The 8,376-nt window shown below is 45.4% G+C and overlaps 1 pseudogene; it reads right to left on the minus strand.

The window, feature by feature from the left end:
- Window positions 1-3,267: 3,267 nt before the first annotated feature.
- LOC149355697 (uncharacterized) lies at window positions 3,268-6,360 on the minus strand (annotated as a pseudogene).
- Between the last annotated feature and the right edge of the window lie 2,016 nt (window positions 6,361-8,376).

Below are 8,376 nucleotides of genomic sequence, written 5' to 3' on the forward strand. Positions count from 1 at the left end.
TTAATGTGTTTCGCTACATCGACGACTTGTTAACTGTTTTAAACAAGCAACGGACTCTGTCGACTGAGACAACCGTAAACAGTGTTTTAGATGATTTTAGGCAACCTAGAAAAGGGCTGACTTTTACTTTTGAACTATCGGATAATCGCGTGCTTCTGTTTTTAGATATTTGAAGTTTTTACATAGGCACGCTTGCTGAGCTTATTTTTCTCGTGCGCAGTAGGCTCTCCTGCTGTATAATTCTGCCCACTCGAAGGTTGTAAAAACGGGGCATTGCAATCTTCTCCATGGAGTCCTCGCTCCAGAAGTCGTTCGTACATGAGATGCAAGCTAGCTTTCATAATTAATTGAACAGGCTCGTTGAAGTCCGGCTTCTCTAAGTCGGTCTTGAAACCTGTAGTACAAGGGCCTCTGAAGAAGGTGAAGGCTAGAGAAAGCAGGAATGAAATGACGGGGATTGAGAGGCCCGTGGTGGCACCTTGCGCTCACAAAGTTACTCGCGGCCTGAAGAAATTGGCAAACCGATTTAATGTAGCGCTGGCTTCCTCAGCCCGCCGCAAGCTTGGTCAGCTAAGCCGTCGCATAACCTGCGAAAGCAAAAAGGTCGGCTGTCAAAAGAGACATCGACAGTGTTTCGTAGAGTGTGTCGCTAACATTGTCTACGAAATTAAGTTGTCCTGCGGAAAACCCTGTATTGGACAGACGGGACGTTGCGTGAATGACCGACTTAGGAAACATGCAAAAGATATTGAAAATATTGAGGGCGAGAAACTTATCGAACACAGTTGGGCTAGCACCAATTGTACACCAAGGTTCTGCGATGTGGGGATTCTCGTTAAAGGCAGACAGCAGACGGCTCGGGAAACTCCGAAAGCGTTTTACGTCAAAAACGCAGGTTCGAGCTGAGTCACTGACACTTCGCTTTTTCTTTAAGAGGCTGAGGGGGAATTTATTTCACGCCTACTCTGATAAAACTGGTGTGGTTTTCTTGGCGCCTTGTGCATGTGCACTGCGGCAGGAAAGGCTGTATATGTCGACTGTTTCACTTGATTAAAAAGTTGCAATAAGCGCCCGTGTTGTCCTCTTTCTCGTATGTGTCCTCGTTGCGCTGAAAATCCCGGTAAAATGTCTGAAAACCAACTAGCTGAGCAGTTAACTCTTTCAGTAGAGAGTTACGTTTTTAAGTAAATTAAAGGAAATTGGTGTTCAGTCCAATTAGTTTTTATATTTCAAGCTTACAATATGAAGCCAATCCTGATCCTTCCTCCGACGCTGTAAAAGCAGACAGCAGGATGAACAGATTCAAATAGTTGGAGAAGACCAAGGCTTGAGAACAAAGCGGATGGGAGCTTAAGTCGGGAAAGATTGTGTGAGGAGGGTGGGGTGCGGGTATAACAGCGGATGCTGCAGTGTTTTCGATGAGGTTCACCCACTCCCCCCTCTTCCATTTGGATGAAAGGGATGCAGGGGGGGGAGGGGGAGGAGAAAAAGAGGTTACTGTCTGGTCGCCTATCTGCTGTCATCCATATTCGTTTCAAGAACGTGCTCCTTTTTTCTTCTAGTTTACATTTCTTCGCCTATTTTGCTTCGACACTTCAAGCTTACAAGCCGGAACTACTGCGCTTGTGAAGCGATCAGCATACTCGCATTTACATCAGTCAGAATTTTCCCTTTACTGATGTTGTAAATGAAATCAGCGGGGCTAAATTATGCAGTGCAGCCCTTAATTTGTACTTCGCATCCTTGATTTGTTGGCCTGACCTGACCACGATTCTTTGTTTCGTTTGTCCAGGTAGCCTGGTGCTTATGAGCAGAGATTCCAAACATAGGCATTGGCTGCGAGCCCTCGGATTATGCTCACCATAATCGTGAATGCGCATTTTGCGATAGCTATAAATGCTGAACTCCTTGATTAGAAGAAAACGGACATTAATTGACATTTTTCAGGCATCCGTGTTCATTCCCCGCGTACTTCAGCGTTTTTCCTTCCCTTGCTTAGAGTTGCCTCAGCACGCAGTAGACACTATGCACTCGCGAATGATATGCATGCACGTATACAACGGTACGGAAAAAGATGGCGACGTTCAATGACTTTCAAGTTTTAAGTTTTGGAACAAAAATGGTGATATGTATTATCCAGTTGTGGAAGGTCAGGGGACCCCACACAACAAACTCATGCGATAAGCGAGGCTGGCCTGGCAAGAAAAATATTTCCCGCAGCTATATAGTTAGCAGATATTCATGAAATTAAGTAGCTGCCGATTATTAGTCTTATTTGATCTAAAAATCTAACCAGGCTTGGCGACGGCAGACAGATGCATGTCTACTGCGTAGCGGCTTGACAAACATTTTATTTGAGGAAACATGAAGTACACGAAATGTTTGATGACTAGTTCTTAAACTTCGTTAGCTAACCGCATGCTCTAAGCGATGATATAATGGATAGACAGCTAAGCTAAGATAACAGCTACTCCTTAAGGGCAACTGAGTGGATTCGAAGAGAAGGCAAGCATAGCAGGGGGTGGCAGAAAGTTATGCGGGCGGATGAGATTTAGAAATTAGCGGGAATGCGGCGGCCGCAACTGTCGAAGGACAGGGTTAATTTGAGAGACATGAGAGAGGCCTTTGCCCTGCAGTGGGCGTAGTCAGGCTGGTGATGATGATGATTGACATCCGCATTCCATGAAAGATTCATTGAAGTTGCTGAGACGTTCCAGATATCGGAATGAAAGAGACAAAAATTTTATTTCTAAATGAACAAGACTGTTGTAAACCCATAAAGCGCAGCCTGAAAATGCTGTGGTAATGTTAACGCGAAAAGTTCAGAGGAATCGAGGGATTTACCAGTTAACTTAGACTTATAAAGGGTGGTCTATAAAATACTTTTTTTTTGTACCTCTGATCAAATTTCATTTTTTTTCGCCAAGTTGCACTTTGAAGCAAGGAAGAGCTTACGCTGAACGACATTACATTCGCAGTCTCCACTTTATTGGTATCGACATTACACAGAAGGGGCACCATCTGGCTGTCCACGTAAGAACCGAAGCACCTGATGCGCTGTGTCTACTGCTAAAATAATGCGAATTAATAAGAACATGCAGCTGCTGCTGCAAACGTCTGCAGAAAGTTATGCACAAAAATACTGTATGTCCGCCGTACATTAAACAGTTACCTCACGCTTGTCCGCAAAAAGTGGATAGTTATTTCTGCGGTGAGGCATGTGCCTCTATTAAGCATCGTCATCATCTGCGCATATTAATGAAGAACTCACTCCCCGTGTCCGGACATGTGCTCCTTGAGGCTCTCAGTGCTTGAACCCACGAATGAACATAGAGTACAGTTAAAGACCCCTGCTCTCATATGCGTACGCATGTGACGTTTTAAATGCTCTTTTATTCGCCCAATAAGGGCACACTTCACATTTGTAGGGTTTTTCAGCTGTGTGCGTACGCTTGTGCCGAAGTAGCTCGCTAGGTGAGGGAGCTGAAAAACGGCACTGGTCGCACTTGTGTGGTTTTTCACCTGTGTGCGTACGCTTGTGTCGAATTAGATTGCGAGGTGGTACAGCTGAAAAACGGCACTGGTCGCACTTGTGTGGTTTTTCACCTGTGTGCGTACGCTTGTGTCGAAGTAGCTTGCTAGGTGAGGGAGCTGAAAAACAGCACTGGTCGCACTTGTGTGGTTTTTCACCTGTGTGCGTACGCTTGTGTCGAAGTAGCTTGCTAGGTGAGGCAGCTGAAAAACGGCACTCGTCGCACTTGTGTGGTTTTTCACCTGTGTGCGTACGCTTGTGTCGAAGTAGCTTGCTAGGTGAAGCAGCTGAAAAACGGCACTGGTCGCACTTGTGTAGTTTTTCACCTGTGTGCGTACGCTTGTGTCGAAGTAGCTTGCTAGATGAGGCAGCTGAAAAACGGCACTGGTCGCACTTGTGTGGTTTTTCACCTGTGTGCGTACGCTTGTGTCGAAGTAGCTTGCTAGGTGAGGGAGCTGAAAAACGGCACTGGTCGCACTTGTGTGGTTTTTCACCTGTGTGCGTACGGTTGTGTCGAAGTAGCTTGCTAGGTGAGGCAGCTGAAAAACGGCACTGGTCGCACTTGTGTGGTTTTTCACCTGTGTGCGTACGCTTGTGTCGAAGTAGCTTGCTACGTGAAGCAGCTGAAAAACGGCACTGGTCGCACTCGTGTGGTTTCTCCTCAGTGTGAGAGGAGGCCATATGCATTTCAGGTTTGCAGGGCGCCTCAAACACCGCTGAGCACAGGGGATATTTAATTTTTTTCTCAGTCGTGTGCAATAGACCGATTTCACAAGCAGTTGCGCTACGCCACCGCCGCCGCGATGCACTCTGGGAGTTGTGGTACTCCGGCCGGCGGCCGCGTCAGCGCGGTGCGTGGCGCACGCGCGAGAAGCATCCCTGTTTGCGTCGCCACACGGTGTCTCTCTGCATGAATGCTGTATTTGCGGGACAAGTGCGTTCACCTGAGGTGTGTCGTGAGCTCCGACAACTGTGCGAAGCAGAGCGTCCCGGATTTTCCGTTTTCTAGAAGAGAAATGTCCAAACGACATTGCGTAGAAGCTGTTCACGAGATGCAGCCGAAGAAGTGCTGTTGAGTACATTTAGCCGTACTGTCGCTGTTGATCAGTGGACAATGACAAATGGCAAATTTTAAAGTTCTGAACTGTATTAAATGCCTTTTACGCGGCTCTCAGCTTTGAGGCAGTCCCTTAAATTGTTAAAAAGAAGGCAATCGGATTTGCCTTCGTGCTGCGTCGTCAAGCCTTCTTTGCAGCGATTTCTGCCCGGTGCAAGGTTGTAAGGGAACAAGTGTACTAAGATTTATTGTTACATTCAGGAATCCACAATGTTAGCTTGATGCACGTATTCACTCCTGATGTCTCGAGCTCCCATACTAGCGATAATGCTTTCTCTATTTCACGGAATGAGAAAGCGAGGCTATAAAACTGTCGAAATGTGGAATAATTTCCAACGTTTTGTTGCTCACTGGTCGTTGAGTGTACATGGTATTCCAGTAACAGCCACATGCCATTTATGCTGGATATCACCCACATTTTGTCGGTTGTTTTGGATAAAAAAGGTCATCTAGTGTTTACCAAGCAGTCAACCTGTTCAGACTCGTACTACGAAAATAGCGAAAGTGAGTCGTACGGGAGACACCCTGGCAGAAGATTATATTAATCGAAATAAAAAAGTAATTAGTGTATCAATAATCAAAATAAAACTATTCGCCACGAAATTAAATGCCCCTAAACCCTAATTAGGCGTACTCAAAAGCTCCCCGATTGGCTTCTCCTTTTCTCATTTTGTACTGAACACAAGCATTTGTCACATCTCCATTTAGAAAAACGGCATAGCTCGCTTGAATCGCTCACCTTTCCTGCTGGTAACCCGCCGAGCACGTCGTGAGTATACATGCATGTGTTTACGTGAATAAGAAAAAAACAATCGCATGGCCGGTTTTGATCAAGGGCTATGATGAAAAAATAAAGGCAACAAACGCTGTGTGACACGTCTATAGCGAATGCCTAGATGAATACAGCGAATACTGAAACAGCAAAATGAGGTGGCAAGAAATGTAAATACTGTCTGAAGACGTTAATTAAATCGCGTGCATCGCTATGCGTTCAAATGTTCTGCTGACAAAATTAACGAAAGCGGCGGTCATGCGCGTTTTTATCGCCACCTGCAGCATTTTCCAAAGCAAGGTTCGAGGAACAAACGCAGCGTCGCCACCGCGGCCACTCCACTTCATGCGGCAACTGACCACCCTCTCTGCGCTGCTCCTACCGCGATTAGCATTGCACCCCTCGAAACTCCGCCGTGGAGCCTCTGTTTCCTTTATAGAGCTCAACACAATAAACGAAACGGCGGAAAGCTACTGCGGCCGGGCATAATGCCAGTCAAGGCGCAAAGTAATGTAGGCTGTCGTGCAGACCAGACGACGCCACGAAGGACTACAGCCAAGATGGCGGCTGGCTACTTCCGGTAAACGCGCGCATGCGCAGTAGGCTTTGTGAAATCGGTCTATTCGATGTGACTCGCAGCGTCGGGAAAATTCATAGAAGTGTACGGGAAGAACATGTACATCAACTCCTCTTCTGTTGGCTCAAGGTTCTGACACCGAACAGAATTTTCTTCACTCGTAGCCCACGATGGCCCCAAGTCCATCCAATTTGCATCGGCCACATTTCCCAGCTCAGAGATCGACGTCGATGGCAGAACAGAATTCATGGGAAGGTGTTTGGGACTGGATACTGCCTCTGAAATTAAAGTTGTTAGCCAGTGTATATTAGGGAAAATCGGATATTTTCGTACCTACTCGTGCAGTGGTTCATGAACACCATAACCTATGCCTCAATGCGCTAAAACAAACTGATGCCGACTAACATAGGGTACACGTACATACTGAGAAAATACACCAAATTGACAATTATTCAAACTATCAGAAGAATTTTCAGGCGAGGACTGACTCTTAAGCCACAGTGTTCGAATAGTCGTTGATTCAATTCCTGTTACCTGGCTTGAAATTGTACCTCGATAGCACACGGAAGCGGACTGCCTTTTTATTTATTAACTCATTTATTGAAAGTACCCTTAAAGGCCATCTTTGGAGTGTACTACGTTAGGGGGGGTAGGCAATAGAAAGGGCACTTACAATGTGACATAAAAAAACCCCTCAATAAAACCAATTAATATATGCAGTCATGCAAATAATCATCATTTACGAACAAGAAATATACCGGGTGGAAGAGCAACAACAGGTGAATTACTAAATCTAAATACATAGAGTAACATGCGCATCGTAGCATATGGGATGGCAAATGTTCACACTACTAGAACTGTCGATGTCGGTAGATGGTACCCAAAGCGGAGATCAATTCTTGAAATTTAAATGTGTTAAATTCGGTTGCGATATTGTATGGTAAGCGGTTGCATTCGATGATCGTGCGTGGTATGAATGATTTTGCAAAAAGAGATATGCGGCATGGCGTGCGCTTTAATTTAAATGAATGATCGCGGCGTGCAAATATTGGGGCAGGTTCCTGAAAGAAATCTTGACACAGCAATGGGTGATGATTAAGTTGGTGAAAAAGTGAAAGACGGGCAAGGTTACGAGGAAAAGCAAGTTCTTTTAATTGCGTGAGGGCTTTTAAAGCTTTTAAAACTCGGTTGTGCGTAAAGCAACCACCATATCGCGGTGGCGTCTGACGTTTGCGCACTCTGTGTAGCTTTAGGCTTTACATAAGCCCATCAATGCGTTATCCAGTGATGAGCATATATGCAGCTAGCTATGGACGGAAAAATGATAGGTGTAACGTTAAGAGATCGGAAACAGCAGGATTTTGTGAGGGAATAAACGTGGGTTAATGACATCCTAGTCGAAATCAAGAGGAAGAAATGGGCTTTGGCTGGGCATGTAATGCGGCGGCAAGATAACCGCTGGTCCTTAAGTGTAACGATGTTGATTCCAAGAGAAGGCAAGCGTGGCAGGGTGCGGCAGAAAGTTAGGTGGGCGGGTGAGAACAAGAAATTTGCGGGGATACGGTGGGTGCAGTTGGCGAAGGATAGGGTTAATGGGGAGACATGGGAGAGGCCTTTGCCTTGTAGTGGGCGTGGTCATGCTGATGATTATTATTACAACGGCTTGCCTTATTTTCTGGCCACTCTTTGAATTTAGACCATACACTGGTTGAAATCTTTCGAAGCACATAAGTTTCGTTTTGTTTGATGAGGTTCATGTCCCAGTGCGACTCAAGTTATGGGGAACCTCGTAGTGAAGGGCTATGGATATGCTCGCTGACCTGGGGCTTATTAACGTGCACTGACATCAAGCAGCTCTACGGTCTGTAGCATTCCTCGTCCATCGAAATGCGACCAACACCGCCGTAATCGAAGCCGCTGCCGAGCACAGTAACTACCGTGAAGCCGCGGTGGCGGAATTATAAGGAAGGCCATTGCACTTCATTCTAATTATACACTCCATAATTCAGATTGCGACTTTCCAAATTAGTTTGTACCTGAGCAGATCACAATATCTAAGTATTTCACACAAAACTAAGTGACGTCTGAAATTGGTATGAAATGCGACGAATATACAAGCACCGAAATGAAAAAAAAATTAAGAGTCCAGCTCCCCTCCTCCATGAAAGGAAATGTGCAGACTCACGATATGAGAAAGAGCCAGAAAATACAGTCCACGACTGGTTATAAAAACTATGCAAATTATCAACAATAATGGAAGGTGAAGCAAACAAGGAAGCGTGCACAAAGAATACGCGTGATATGTCTGAATTTTAAAATATATGTGAAATATATGGTGTTAACCAGTGAATGGCACACAAGCTAAAGGGCAAGCGTAT

Source organism: Amblyomma mixtum, chromosome 3 (assembly GCF_055824585.1).
Source record: "Amblyomma mixtum isolate Tamu chromosome 3, ASM5582458v1, whole genome shotgun sequence".
Classification (NCBI taxonomy): domain Eukaryota; kingdom Metazoa; phylum Arthropoda; class Arachnida; order Ixodida; family Ixodidae; genus Amblyomma; species Amblyomma mixtum.